Genomic DNA, 15291 nt, shown 5'->3' with positions numbered 1-15291 from the left:
GTGGGCGACGACTGGGTTTGGGTAAAAGCCTTGAGGAGGAGAGAGGAAGGAAGGCTTGCGGGGCGGTTGCGGGGAACCGGTCTAAGAATGACATGAGGATTAAGGGGAGAAAGGGTGCGAAGGCAGGAGACTAGCCAGCCTAGGAGGTAGAAAGGAGGCAGGAACCAGGGAGGGTGTTAAGGAAGCCGGGCAAGGAACGAGGTTAGGAAGACCCGGGTTTGGAAGAGGCATCCTGGGCTTAGGTGTAAGAGCAAGGGTTTGAAGGGGAAAGCTTTGCAGAGGATGGTGGTGGGGTGATGGGTGCTGAGGTTAGAGTTGGAAGTGGGAGGCGAGGAGAGGCAGGGCTGCGAGGAGAGGCAGGGCTGGGGTAGTAGTTGGGAGCAGAGGAGAGAGAGTGATTAAGAGCCAGACGTGACGAGGGTGTGAACTAGTGCAGAGCGAGATGAGCTGAAGGACCAGGACTGGCGGTGGGTGGGAACTGTGAGGTTCTAAGAAAGGTAACGGGTTAGTGGTGGGCAATGGGTGTAAATTCTCGAAAGTGCAAGAGGGTGAATGAAACACTGGACTAGTACCAGGTGGAGTTAGGAATAAGAGCGTAGTGGAAGGGTGCAAGGACACAGAGATGAGAGCTAGGGCGTTTATAGGACAACTCGGGGACCAGAAAGGCTGAAAGAAAAGAGAGGACGGGAGTAAGAAGTGATGGCGGTGTGGGACAGGGTAATTGCGGGATGGTGCTAATTGTTGAGGTTCAGCAAGATCCGAGGTGAAAATAGTGAAGAGATGGGGCTGAGAGCGGAGGGTGAGAGGAGCAAGGCAGAGAAGGGCCCGGGATGTAAATGATGAGAAGGGGAGTAAGGGAAGAGAACAGGTTCAGGAAAACCAGAGGCATCCTGATGAATGCAGACCTGGGGTATGGTGCCGAGGCGGGGAGTCAGGTGTGCATGTTGGGGGGAGAGACTCCAGAAGGGCTGCCTGGGTCAGGGCACAGAGGCCGCAGGGAAGGATCGAGTGTAGGGAGCCTTTGGTGCAGAAGAGGAGGAACCATGGTGAGTGAAAAGAGACCCAGAGGTAGGGGTAAAAACTAAGTCGAGTGGGGAGGAGTTCTTTGTCGAGAAGAGAACTGTGTTGAAACTGTCTCGAGTCCTTTTGTCCATAAAAGTAGGAAATTTCAGAAACCTCTTTCTCTCTCCAAGGAATTTTGAATCTGCTTCTACCTTTCATTGTTTTTAATTGGACTTATGTCCACTTTGAAGAGATGAGACTCATTTGATTCGACACTGTTCTTGTCTGAATGATAAAGCATCAACTCGGTGCTGAAAACCTCTGCATTTCACCGGGGTTGTGATCTTGGGAAAACGGGGTGCATTTTTTTTTTAACAGGGTGCCTGTGCCTGTGTGATGTGATCGTGCTGTGTTGTACCTGACTGGCACTGGGCAAGCAGAGCGCTTTATCCACAGCATTTTCATTTTCAGTGGCGAGCCCACTGTTCGTGAGATACAGATGAAGATCTTTTTGTTTTGATAAATAACCAGATTTCCACCTAGCTGTGTTTGGTGGCTGGAGAATACTGAAAAATCATTTCAGAAAAAGGCAAATGACCAACCAGGGAAGTTTGCCGAGGAAGAGATTTAAATCAGGGCAGTGAGGGCTTTGAGTTCCTGAGCTGCCTTTAGCTTTGTGTGGGACATTTCATAGTGTAGCATCCATTTAGCAAAATCAAATAAAGAAAGGGAGATTTGTAGAGTAGTGGAGGATTTTGGAGTGGGACTTACCTTTTTGGTTAAATAATGAATTTATGAGTAATTTTTATCATGGAGAAAACTTCTGTAATATAATGCAAGCTGGAGCCTTGGACAGCTCACTGCCTCTCCTATTTTGTAGGTGTGAATAAAGAAAGACAATATTAATATTAACTTTACAGAAGATTTTTATTTTTAAGACACTTTGGAAAATTAAAGGAAGATAAGAAATTTGGGACAAAATGTAGGTTATTCTTACTGAGTATCTGGATGATTTTTAGTCTGAAGGTCTTACATTTAGCTAAGAATATGAATGATTATACTTAATGGTGCTAAAGGATAGACTATAATTTACTTTAGAAAGTGCAAACTGTTCTTGAGAATCTTATTTGAGGTTATTTCATTAGTATACATTGAGATACACAAAGAATTTTTTCAAAGGCAGGTAAAGTTTTTGGAGTACTACTGTTTTGTGGGTGTTTGTGGAAAAGCAAAGATTGGGTTAAAGGCATTTGTAATAGCAACGATTCAATTTTGATTTGTGGATATTAAAAACATTGGTTGTTAATATATATAAATAACTTAGAATCTTAAATCTTTCTGAATTCAGCTGCTAACTATTCATGGATTTTGGATTCTGTTAAGCAGGTGTTCAAGGTGACTAGATTGATTTAGCACTTTAACAGAATTTCAAAAAATTACTGTTTTTGCTGCTAAGTTTCAAGAAGATTAATCTTAAATATTAACTTTCAAGCTGAAGAGTATGAGGTGTGTGTTTCTGTGAGATGTGTGTGTGAGAATTTCCTTCTTTACAGATGTGTTTGGGCTGGAATTGCTAGTAAAATGGTATTGCCATTTTAATAATGTAATTGTTTTATACTTGTGTTCTTACATAAATTATTTTAGACTTAATAATCTTGATAAAGAAGAAAATATAAGGTATAAGAACCACCAAGGAGAGGAGTCTGGCTCAGTCCTGTCTTTTGTTTCTGTCTGCTGCCATAGTGTGCTAAATCATCAATTCTCTGTGAATGGTTATTTCTTACTTGACACTCCTAAAACTGAAAATGGATAATCTTTTAGTTCAGCTGCTACTATTTATCAGTAATAATTCTGGTGATAAATTTAAGCTTTATTTCATTTGTTCATCAAGTAGAATTCTATTCAAGTTAACTTTATTTTGTTTATACTCGTATTTGCTAAGCAAAAACTTTTAAGCTTATTCAGATTTGAATAAGTAGGTTGTACATAATTAAATGTCTTTCTGGTTAATTGTAGATTCTTTGGATGGGACGAAAACTTGAAAGGACCTCTAGTTTATCCAGCAACTTCAGTCAATATCCCACTTAAATCATTCCAGGTAGATAAAAATTTATTCTATTTTCATAAATCTTCATAGGTACTGTGGCAGCCTTTGTAGATAATCTTTTCCAGCATTTAATTATATTCTCTATAAGGAGAGTCTGCTTTCTATCTAACCAGCACATACTTAATATTATATTTACATTTGTTCTCTGGCCCCATTCTCGATTTTTGAGTAAAAAGATCTGCTTATTAAAGTATTAAGAAGATGCTAGTTCTTCATAAACTTAATAATTGTAGCTGCCATCTATAGTGTTTCTGTGTCAGACATGGTTGTACACTCTTCATAGATTATAACTCATTTACTCCTCACATCAGTTCTATGAGATTGGCACTGTTCCTGTTCCCATTTTACAGGTGAAGAAATAGAGGCTCCCTGAGATTAAGTGATTTGCCCAAGGTTATACTCAGATAATCTTTTAGTACAAGTAACATTTGGAGTTTTTCTTTTGCCAAGAAGTAACTAAATGATACAGTTAATCTTTTTTTTAAAATAGTTTATAAGGGAAATTTCTACCAAGTGGTGGGGGATAGGATTCCAACGTTGGCATTTTGCTGGCAAAGTGTGTGCTCTGATTCATTGTGCTTTGTCTCTACTGACGGTTGTGAAGTTATCCTTTACCGTGCTCTTCCCCAGATTAAACAGTGCTGGTTTATTTTAATCCCTTAATGTGTCTTGTTCGCCAATCCTTAAATTATCCCTTTGGTTCTGCTATTAACTGTTTCTCAGGTCCTTTCTAGATGGGGAACCTGAGACAAACACCCTAAGGGTTATATCTAATGCAAAGATTACATCAAGGTTCTTAACATACTCCTAATTTTTCATTATAAACTTGTTTTTATAAGACAAAATGACTCAAAAACAATAAAAAAAATGCCTAATAGCATTGCGGATTAATGGTTACCTGTTCATATTTTTAGCTAGAAAAGGGCCCTGGACTTGTTATATATCCTACAGGTTTGTAGTTATAAGATTGTTGCCATTGAAGAAAAATGGAACTCAGAATTCAATGCAGATATCCCTAAGCAATATCTTGTCAGACTCTTGCTGACTTTTTACTATCATCTGTTTGTTTGCCTGTATAGATAATATACTAAGTACATTTATGCATGCTTTAATTTGGTTAAGTAAAATGATGCATTCATTTTTATAAAATTAAAACTTTATTATTTTTTTAATTTTTTTATCTTCACCCAAGGATATGTTTATTGACTTTTATTTTATTTTTTATTTTTTTATTTTTTATTTTTTGGAGAGAGAGAGAGAGAAACATCAATTGGTTGCCTTGTATGTGCCCTGCCCAGGGATCGAACCTGCAATCTAGGAATGAGTCCTGACCAGGAATCAAACCCGCAACCTTCTTTGGTGTGTGGGACAATGCTCCAATCAACTGAGCCACCCAGCCAGGGCAAGACTATCTTTTTAGAGCAGTTTTAGGTTCACAGCAAAATTGAGGGAAAGGTATAGAGATTTACTATTTACCCTCTGCCCGCACACATGCATAGCCTCCCCCATTATCAGCATCCCCCACCCAGTGATTCATTTGGTACAAATGATCCATTCTTTTAAAAAGACACCTAATAATTAGTGTTTACTAAGTGCCTAGCATGAGCTAAGTTGTCAACTGGTTGAAACTTGACAAGCCTATTAGAGAATATGTGTGGTTAATAACTTGATTTTTTTGGGTGACTTTTAAATTTTTTTTTAATGTTTTAGACTTACAGAAAAGTTACAAAAATGGTACAGGGAACTTCTGTATACCCTTATTTAAAATCACCAGTTGTTTTCGTTTTATCTCACTTGGGTATTTCTAAACAAGTAAATTTTAAAATGAAATGGATATGAAGGCCTTAATATTTAAAAGAGAAGGGGAAGAATGTCTTGAGTGTACCAGCAAGTTGGTATGAATTTTATTTTAGTCAAGCATGTGAAGCAAAGGAATCAGAGTGGATTTTGTGCTATTATGGTTTGTTTTCTTCATTCTATTTGGAAAAACATTATTTTACCTATGAATGATGAGTTTGTTGGCCCCTCCCACATCAGTAAAAACTGTCATGGTGTACCCCTCTGTTGGGGACCTGGCATGGTGTGCTCACACATGAGTGGGTCCTCAGGATTTGCTAAGTATTGGTGATGTATGGGAGGTTATTATGTGAAAACAGGAGCCACAGGGCTGTTCAACACCATGCCTAAGATGTATTCTGAAGATCCTTTTGTAGCTTCTAGGAGATGGAAAAGATCTAAGTGGAAAATGTATAAGACCATTGGTTGCAATTCATACATAGGTTTGCCTTATGGTAAGGAAATGAGTAGAAATATTGTAACATTCTATTATCTCCCCCCAAATAACCTAAATTTTGGGTGTCTTTTCAGCTGTCATATAAGGAGATTTAATTGACCCCATCTCCACTGCCACCTTCCCGGTCATTCTCAGTCTTTATTGTTAAAATGGTAGCTTGTCCTTTTGGTAAAGAAATGTCCTGCAGAATGAGCCCTGTCTGATATTAGTGAAAGGACTATTAGCTGTATTCTGACAGATGTAAAATACAGCACTTGTAAGCCTTTTTTCCTTTCCCCCATTTTAAGTGATCATCAAACTGATGAAATATAGCTTCTTATTACAGTTGATTGTAATAATTAAAAACACTTTGCTTTCATAAGGTGATAAAATTACAAATTATTTGGAAAGCATTCTTCCCAGTCAGACATTATTGTTTCTGAGGCATGGGCAGTTTTTAAAGACTATAATACTGTTCCTTTGCCATTTACATGTTAATGGAAGTCTGAAAAGTAAGGTGCTCTTCTGAAATGTGCAGGGTTGTTTTTATTGTGTGTCATGTTGTAAACGGCATCCTGTGACAGGTATTTTCTCTCTTTGTCTTCTACTGAGCTAATTAGTAATTTACACTCTAGTAGCATCTCTTCCAGTCTCCCTGTGTGAGAACGCCTGCCACTCTGTGCCTTCCGTGCAGCATGGCTGGCAAGTGACTGGGGGCAGATGTTGGTTAGCACATCAGCAGGATCAAGGCTAAAATTTATTTTTGTGTTTTTAATAAATGCAGGCTTTTGTATATGTCCCTTCCCTGCACCTTCCCCTCCCCCCACATTTAAGTAGGAGTGTTATGACCTGTAATCCAGAGCAAGTCCTTGATTCAACTTTGGACTTTTCTATTCTGTCCCCACCCCCACCCCAACGTTGTGGGATTTGGGGAGGATTAGCAGAACAGTCTGGCATAGTTTACAGCCCAGAAAGCTGATCTTCACTGGTCCCTCCCATTGTCAGAATACAGAGCTTCTTGTCATTGTCTTTAGAACCCAACCGTCCTTCTTTTGCTGGGCCTGTTATGCGAGGGGTGGCAGGGCAGCACTGTTGCTCTGCGTTAGGAAAGTACTTTCATAGGACACTTGTATTCCTCCAAAGGAATGATAGGCCCTGCTTTGTATCAGCTTTTCCAAAGTGCAGCCGTGAGTGACTGAAAGATGATTTATTGCTTGGTTTTAGCACTCTGTCACATTGGTGTTCTGCTCTTTCCTGCCCCCTGGCCTATCTCTTCCAGTCTCTGACACATGAGAAAGGTGATGTGTAGTATCTGTCATGCGCTCACTTGGATAGGCCATGTGGGCATATTAAAGTAGCAAGAAAGACTTTGGCAAAAGTTGTAAGGATCAGTTTGTGTAGTGAGGAATATAATTTTAATTGAGAATTAAAGGAATGGTAGAGATGGGTTTAGTGATTTATTAGTTTTGAGCCAAAACCTTTCTAGTGTGCTAGATAATTTGTGGTACTTATTTTTGCAGTTAGAGATACTAATTTATTAGGATAATAAGGTCAGAGTCCCTGTTAGAATTAAAGTCCTCCTGACAAAAAATTGTTGTGTGGAGGTGGCCACAAAGAAAATCAGGTGAGAAAGTGTGTGAATAGCTCAGTTAAGCCATCATTGCAAGTAGCATTATAATCATAGACATCTAGCCTTTGACAGTGCATCAGCATTCAAGGACATTGCATTTGTGTAAGCATTCATAGCGTACGTGGGTCTATATGTTTTCCTCACATTTACTTCTTTTAATGTTCTAATACAACAACCTATATTATTGTCCTAATTATGTTGGGAGTTCGTGGCTAGATACTAATTACATTCTTGCTTTAAGAGTGTAATTAGATAAAAGGTCAAAGGTCAGCTTAATAAGCAACATATAAAAAATTGAGTGGACTGATCACACAAAGAGATGTTATGAGTAAAGATGAAAAAGTTAATATATGACTATGGAATTGAATATACTCTTTTAAAAGAAACATTTCTAAAATGTATGGCATAGCTTGAAGAACCGACAGCAATGCATTTCACTTGAAAGATATGTGCTTTTATGAAGAAATCAAACCATTTGTGGTTGACTTCATTGTCTACTCCATGCTAAAAATCCCAAATTGGTTAGACATTACCAGTCTCCCCAGTTATATTGTTAATGTGCTTCTTGAATACTTTTTATTTTTATAGGCAGTTCAGCTTAATTTACAACTAATAATAAATTCAAAAATCTATTTAAGCTGTAAAGTCAGTAATCCTAATCATTTAAATAAATATAAAATAAAACATATAATTACTGTTTTTTGCCTATTAGATTGAAAGATTAAACAAGTTGACGATAGCCAGTAATGAATGAGGATGTGGGAAAATTGGGAGTTTCACACACTGTTGGTGGGAATGTAAGTTTCCTTGGAGCTAAATTTAACAATGCCTATTCGATTTTAAAATGTGTGAACCCAGTGACCAAGTAATTCCACTTCTAGAAATTTGTCCTATGGAAAATATTCATACACTTGCATGGAAACTGTAGTGCAGCTTTTCTTTATAGCATTGTTTGTTATAGTGAAAAATGAAGTTCCTCACTTAGGGACTTGTTAAATTATGTATGATAGATCTCCACAGTGGAATGCCACTAAGTTGTTAAGAATACAGTGGAGCCCTAACCGGTTTGGCTCAGTGGATGGAGCGTCGGACTGTGGACTGAAGGGTCCCAGGTTCATTTCTGGTCAAGGGCACATGCTCAGATTGCAGGCTCGAGCCCCAGTAGGGGGCGTGCAGGAGGCAGCCAATCAATGATTCGCTCTCATCATTGATGTTTCTCCTTCTCCTCCCTTCCTCTCTGAAATCAATAAAAATATATTTAAATATAAGAATACAGTGGATCTCTATATGCTGATGTAGAAAGATGTCCGTTGTAAAGTTATTTTTTAAAAGTCACATTATAGAATGATATGTATAGTATATTCCTATTTTTGTAAAATGTTAAGGACTGTTATTGAGGTATTCCCTTTTTGCGGGGGAGATAACCACTTTTTATACTCTACTAGAGGCTCAGTGCACGAAATTCGTGCACGGGGTGGGGGTTGAGGTCCCTCAGCCCAGCCTGCACCCTCTTGCAATCCGGGACCTAACTGCTCGCCTACCTGCCTGCAGATCTGATTGCCCCCTAACTGCTCCCCCTGCCGGCCTGATGCCCCTAACTGCCCTCCCCTGCCAGCCTGATTGCCCCTAACCACCTCTGCTTTGGCCCCCGTCACCATGGCTTTGTCTGGAAGATGTCTGGTCTAATTAGCATATTACCCTTTTATTAGTGTAGATCGGGGTGGGCAAACTTTTTGACTCGAGGGCCACAATGGGTTTTTAAACTGGACCGGAGGACCGGAATAAAAGCATGGATGGAGTGTTTGTGTGAACTAATATAAATTCAAAGTAAACATCATTACATAAAAGGGTACGGTCTTTTTTTTTTTAGTTTTATTCATTTCAAACGGGCCGGATCCAGCCCGTGGGCCGTAGTTTGCCCACGGCTGGTGTAGATACTTCTATATTCTTTACTTTTAATAAGCATGTAAGGAATGAGTTAAGAGAGCATCTTCATGAAGGAATTTTTTTGTGCTTGTAAGGGAGAAGGAGGAGGAGGTTGGCCAGAGAAGAGAACTGATTAATTTGTGTGAGAAACATCAGTCATATTTTTGAGTCAGAAATGTCTGGAATGGCAACAAAGAGGGAACAGAGGGAAGTTGAGGCCATTTGGTGGAGGTTTCAAAGGTAATGAGAAAAAGCTTACATTTGATTTGAAAAATGATCTGTAAAATGGAGAAAATAATAGTGCCTAGTTCATTGGGTTGTGGTGAGGATTAATTAAATAATGCATATAAAATGTTAAGAACAGTGACTGACACATAGTAAGCTCAATATTAACTACTAGAGGCCCGATGCATAAAATTTGTTCAAGGGGCTCGGCCCCCGCCCACCGCTATGGCTTCATCTGGAAGGTTGTCCGGAATGACATCTGGAAGGACGTCTGGTCTAATTAGCACATTATGCTTTTATTATAGGTTATTCAATGAAAATACATTATCTTCTTTTTTAAAAAATTGATTTCAGAGAAGAAGGGAGAGGGAGAGATAGAAACATCAATGATGAGAGAGAATCATTGATTGGCTGCCTCCTGCACGCCCTTCACTGGGGGATCAAGCCCACAACCCGACCCGAGCATGTGCCCTGACCGAGAATCAAACCTTGACCTCCTGGTTCATAGGTTGAACTTCAACCACTGAGCCATGCTGGTCAGTCTCTATTATTGTTTGTAAGCCTGTGTTGTCTTTATTATGTACGATGATGATTCTTCAGACCCCACTGACAGATCAAGTGACTTTGGTTTTTCCAGTAGTGTGGATGGTTAGCCCAACCATTCCTGTTCTTCAGCTTTGATCCTCCCACCTACTAACACTTAGTATTAACCCTTTTCGGTCCAACATGGAGGCTGACTCGACAGACCAGGCGCTATGAGCAGGTCCAACGTCGAGCTGAGGTCGACACCGCAAACCGGTTCAACATTCAATCCCGTCAATTAATTTGGACCAGACTGTTTGAATTCCAAAAATAAAATTGAATCGCAAAGGGTTAAAGAATAAAATACTGAAGAGTTATAATTTTAGAGCGCTAGACACATGATGTCCTATGAGTTGCTATTGGTTTTGTTTACTAATATTATCATGTATACTAATTAACATTTGGGGTTTGTGAAAAAAGGGGAATAGGTAATTTGGGGGAAAAGCATCATTTTCTGTGGAATAGATATGTTACTATTCACTGAATGTGTTAATTTTGTTAGCAGTGCTGTGTAATGAGCCATATTAGCTGCAACACCTACATTGACAGCCAGCATTCGGCTTGTGAAATCTTTTAGAAAACAGAAATCTGGCAAGAAGTGTTCCTGGAGCAGTTGAAATAGTTTTTTGTGGGAAATTTCATAGAACAAATAAAGTAGAAAAATTTTTTAAAAAATTGTCTCACACTTGAGAGCCATGAGAAAAAATGTTTTAGCTGTGAACTGAAATGTGACAATGAAATTTTGTAGGGCTTTAGATTTCTTTTTGTATTTCAACTTTTTATTTAATTTTGTCATTTTAAAGAATTTCAAGATGTGTTTATATTTGATGGAAAAATTGTACGTATAAATTTTTATGCTATAAAATTAATCTGTTTTAAGAATGATGATTTTCTCATACCACAGGCAGTCCTCAGGTTACGTCAGACTCGATGTACGTCGTTTCGTGGTTACATTGCCATCTCCCATTTATTTATATAAAAAAAGTTCCATCATTTCGATGTATGTACATATGTGCTTTATGGTTTTTATTATTTATTTACCACAAGTAAAGGTCAGAAATTGTTATCTTTCTTTTAATTTTTTTTTTTTTTACTGTTTCACTTAATTACTGCTGTGTATATGCTCCATGTGAGTGACGTAGGTGCTTATTATGTAGGTGGGTTCTGACTTATGGCGAAAATCGCGTTAAGTCATGTGGTAGGAACGGATCTCCGCCATAACCTGAGGACCTACTGGAGAATATCTACACTAATAAAAGAGAAACATGGTAATTGGCGTACGACCGCTACCCTTCCCATTGGCTAATCCCCCTGTCACTCACAGAGTAGGGCCAAGATATGCAAATTAACTGGCAGCCAAGTTGGCAGCCGGCAGCCAGGCAGCTGATGCGAACAGGGAGGCTTGCTTGCTTCAGTGACAGAGAACTTCAATGTTCCCCGCCTGACTTGCCGGCCTCTCAGCTGCAACGCTAAGCAACTGTGTTGCGAATAAAGAAGCTAAAAAAAACCCAGAAACCTGCTTTACTCAGCAGAGCTTCAGCCAGCCGGACCGCAACATTGTATCAAATACAGATGGTAAACAAAGGCCAGAAACCTGTTTTCAGCAGCCGAGGCCTCAGAGCTAAAGCTGGCCCAGAATTTAAAAAAAAGAAAAAGAAAAAAAGGAGCGGTTGGGAGCTTCAGTCCCAGCCTGAAAACAGCCCTCAGTCCCTCAGCCAGACTGGCCAGGCACACCAGTGGGGACCCCCACGCTGAAGGGTGTGTGTCCAGCTGCAAACAGCCATCATCCCCTCACCCAGACTGGCCAGACACCCCAGTGGGGACCCCCACCGTGATCCAGGACACCCTTCAGGGCAACCCAGCCAGCCCCACCCGTGCACTAGGCCTCTACCCTATATAGTAAAAGGGTAATATGCCTCCCAGCACCAGGATCAGTGGAGCTGAGAGGCCTCCTGGCACCAGGATCAGTGTGACAGGGGGCAGTGCCCAAACCCCCTGATCGCCCTGCAGCTCTATGTGTGACAGTGGCGGCGCCCCAACCACCTGATCGGCCCTGCTCTGTGGGTGATAGAGGGCGGTGCCCCAACCCCCTGATCCACCCTGCCCTGAGTGTGACAGGGGGCGGTGCCCCAACTCCCCTATCGGCCCTACTCTGTGAGTGACAGTGGGGAGCTCCTCAACCCCCTGATGGGCCCTGCTCTGTGCATGACAGGGGGCAGCGCCCCAACCCCCTGATTGGCCCTGCTCTGTGCGTGACAGGGTATGGAGCCCCAGCCCCCCTGATGGGCCCTGCTCTGTGCGTGACAGGGGGTGGCGCCGCAACCTCCCCATTGACCCTGCCTTGAGTGTGACAGGGGGCAGTGCCCCAACCCCCCAATCGGTCCTACCCTGAGCGTGACTGAGGGTGGCATTGCAACCTCCCAATCCGCCCTGCTCTGTGCATGACAGGGGGCGGCGCCCCAACTCCCCAATCTGCCCTGCTCTGAGCCCGACCAGGGGCTGCACCTAGGGATTGGGCCTGCCCTCTGCCACCCGGGAGCAGGCCTAAGCCAGCAGGTCATTATCTCCCGAGGGGTCCCAGACTGCGAGATGGCACAGGCCGGGCTGAGGAACTCCCCCTCCCCCTCCCAGTGCACAAATTTTTGTGCACTGGGCCTCTAGTATACTATATTCTATTCTATAGTATATACTATATTCTAATCTAAATGACTTTCCCCTTCTACTTCCATTTGAAACCTATCTTAAAGCATATAAAACATTCTTGAGTTTTGTTTTTTTTTAAAAAAAAACCTTCAGCAGAAATAACAAGAAAAGTTTATATTTAAGCATAGTACTTGGCACTTGATGTGTTTAGTAAATTTATATGGAATAGGTCCTGCCAGTTAGCTCACTTGGTTGAAGCATCATCCCGACACGCCAAGTGCAGTTTTGATTCCCGGTCAGGGCACATATAAGAAACAACCAATGAATGCATAAATAGGTGGAACAACAAATCAATGTTTCTTTCTTCTCTTCTCTCTCTTTGAAATCAATAAATACAAATTTAAAAAAAATGAATAAGTTAATATACATAAATGAAATATTTTGAATTTGGACTTCATAGTCTGTGATTTGGGCATAGTCTAACATTGGTGAATAAAGGCCCTTTGTTCAGCCCCCTTCCTGTGCCCAATTTCCTCTCCCACTCCACAAGCACCCTTTCTAATGTGTTAGCTATATGTCTTTGATTCTATATGTATCTTTAATTCCAAAATTCCTTATTATGTCATACTACTGTGGAATTTGGCCATAGAATTCTACCTGTAAGAATGCTATAGATCTTGCTCTGATTTTTACTACTTCACTTAGCATTGATTTAAGAGCCAGGTATGTTTTTGGATGTATATTGGCTAATTGGTCCTAATTGCAGCATAGTATTCCATGGTGTGCATCTATTCCCATAGTGATGGATGCCTAGGCTACCATAAACAATGCTACCAATAAACAGTCTCGTACATGTCCATTATGGATGTGTTTCAGAATTTCTTTGTGATACAGACTCAATATTTGTGCTTTCACAGTGTTTGTGCTTTCTTTTCCTGAGGAAGCAATACAGTTTTGTAAGTGTTTTCAGTGGCATTGTGGAATAAGTATTGTTAGGTTGTTGAATGGGTGTATCAGTTTACATCCCATAGGCATGGTATTCCCCATCACCCCAGCTCCTGGTATTGTCCACATTTCTAATTTTTGCCATTTAATGATGTCTCATTTTAATTTAGATTTTCTTATTCTTAGTGAGTTTGAGCATTTCTTCATATCCTAGTTAGCTATTTCCTTTCTGTGAAGTAAGCATGAAACAATAAACATAGTAGTATATTTATTTTCTTAAGCTGGAAGAACTTTTGGTTATGTGTTATATTTTGTGAGATATTAACACATTTTCTCAGACTTCAAAAAGGAAAAAAACATCAAACTTTATATAGAAGCTTAAAGTATGTTTTCTTCCTGATGGCAAGAAATGATGAAGCAAACATTTTTAAACATTCCACTTGAAAGCTATGAAGTTATGCTACAGTTAAACCACCTATCTAATCTATTCTCATTGTCTTTATTTATGCTGAAAATTGAGAGCAAGTGTTTTTACTAGAATAGATTTGGTCAGAAAGCACTTCAGCATATTAGACTATTTAAAAGTCACCCTTGGCTCAGCCGGGATGTCTCAGTGGTTAAGCATCGACCTATGAACCAGGAGGTCATGGTTCAATTCCTGGTCAAGATACGTTCCTGGGTTGCGGGCTCGATCCCCACATGATCACCAGTGTGGGGCGTGCAGGAGGCAGGCAGTTAATGATTCCTTCTCATCATTGATGTTTCTATGTCTCTCCCCGCTCTCTGAAATCAATAAAAATATGTTAGGAAAAAACAAACAAAACAAAATAAAAGTCACTCCTAGACAAAAATCAATAGGAGATTATTTTTATAAAAACCTCAAATCCAGTGTTTCCCCCTGTTTACACTGCTCCAAATGTCATAAAACTGAGTAAATAGCAGGCAACACCTCTGCTTGCCTGTCCATGAAGAGCCTATCACTTGATCAATAACTACGTACTTAACACTCATTGACTCTAAGTAGGTTATATTAACTACTAGAGACCCAGTGTACGAAAATTCATGCACTGGAGGTGGTCCCTCAGCCTAGCCTGCCCCCTCTCACAGTTTGGGAGCCCTCAGGGGATGTCCTACTGATGGCTTAGGCCTGCTCCCCAGGGGGAGGCAACCAGCCGATCAGGGTAAGGCACCTCCCCCATCACTCCCTCACTGCTGCTGCCTCTGGCCTCCCTCTGCAGGAGGCAACTGGGGCAATCAGGGGAAGGCAACACCCCCATCATACCTCTGCCACTGCCGGCCACCACGGCTGCCTGAGTCTTGGCTCTCGCAGCGGCAGCCACCATCCACCGCTTGCTGGAGCCTCTGGCCGGGCCTGGCAGTGGCAGCTGCCATCCGCCGCTTGCCTGAGCCTCAGGCAGCTGCTGCAGCTTTGTCTGGAAGACGTCTGCTCTAATTAGCATAGTACCCTTTTATTATTATAGACTAGAGGCCCAGTGCATGAAATTCGTGCAGGGGTAGGTCCCTAGGCCTGGCCGGCGATCAGGGTTGATCTGTGGGGTCACCAGCAGGGCGATCAGTTGGGCCACTGCTGGCACCCGCCTTGGATGGCCTGGGACCTGCAGGCTGGGGGCAGCTCCTGCGTTGTCTTCCCCATGGTGGTCAGTGTGTGTCATAGCAGCTGGTCATTCTGCTGTTAAGTTGATTTGCATATTAGGCTTTTATTAGATAGCACTAGAGGCCTTGTGCACTCGGGGGGAAAAGGGGTTCCCTCAGCCCGGCCTGTGCCCTCTCGCAGTCTGGGACCCCTCGGGAGATAAAGACCTGCTGCCTTAGGCCTGCTCCCGGGTGGCAGAGGGCAGGCCCAATCCCTAGGTGCAGCCCCTGGTCGGGCTCAGAGCAGGGCTGATTGGGGAGTTGGGGCGCCGCCCCCTGTCATGCACAGAGCAGGGTGGATCGGGA

The 15291-nt window shown here is 41.6% G+C and overlaps 1 protein-coding gene across 2 annotated transcripts in view; it reads left to right on the top strand.

Moving 5' to 3' along the window:
• Positions 1–9132, top strand: part of MED20 (mediator complex subunit 20) — a 28697-nt gene extending 19565 nt beyond the window's left edge. Inside the window, exons 5-6 of one of the 2 annotated variants that reach the window (XM_015572215.1) lie at positions 3019–3100; positions 9037–9132. The gene's annotated coding sequence lies outside the window, so the exon portion shown is untranslated. Of the gene's footprint in view, positions 1–3018; positions 3101–9032 lie in introns of both variants that reach the window. The other variant, XM_006776332.2, reaches the window with a different exon arrangement.
• The last annotated feature ends 6159 nt before the right edge of the window (positions 9133–15291 follow it).

The sequence above is a fragment of the Myotis davidii genome, unplaced genomic scaffold, assembly GCF_000327345.1.
Source record: "Myotis davidii unplaced genomic scaffold, ASM32734v1 scaffold167, whole genome shotgun sequence".
In the NCBI taxonomy this organism is placed as follows: domain Eukaryota; kingdom Metazoa; phylum Chordata; class Mammalia; order Chiroptera; family Vespertilionidae; genus Myotis; species Myotis davidii.
This window is presented reverse-complemented; position numbering and strand designations above follow the sequence as displayed.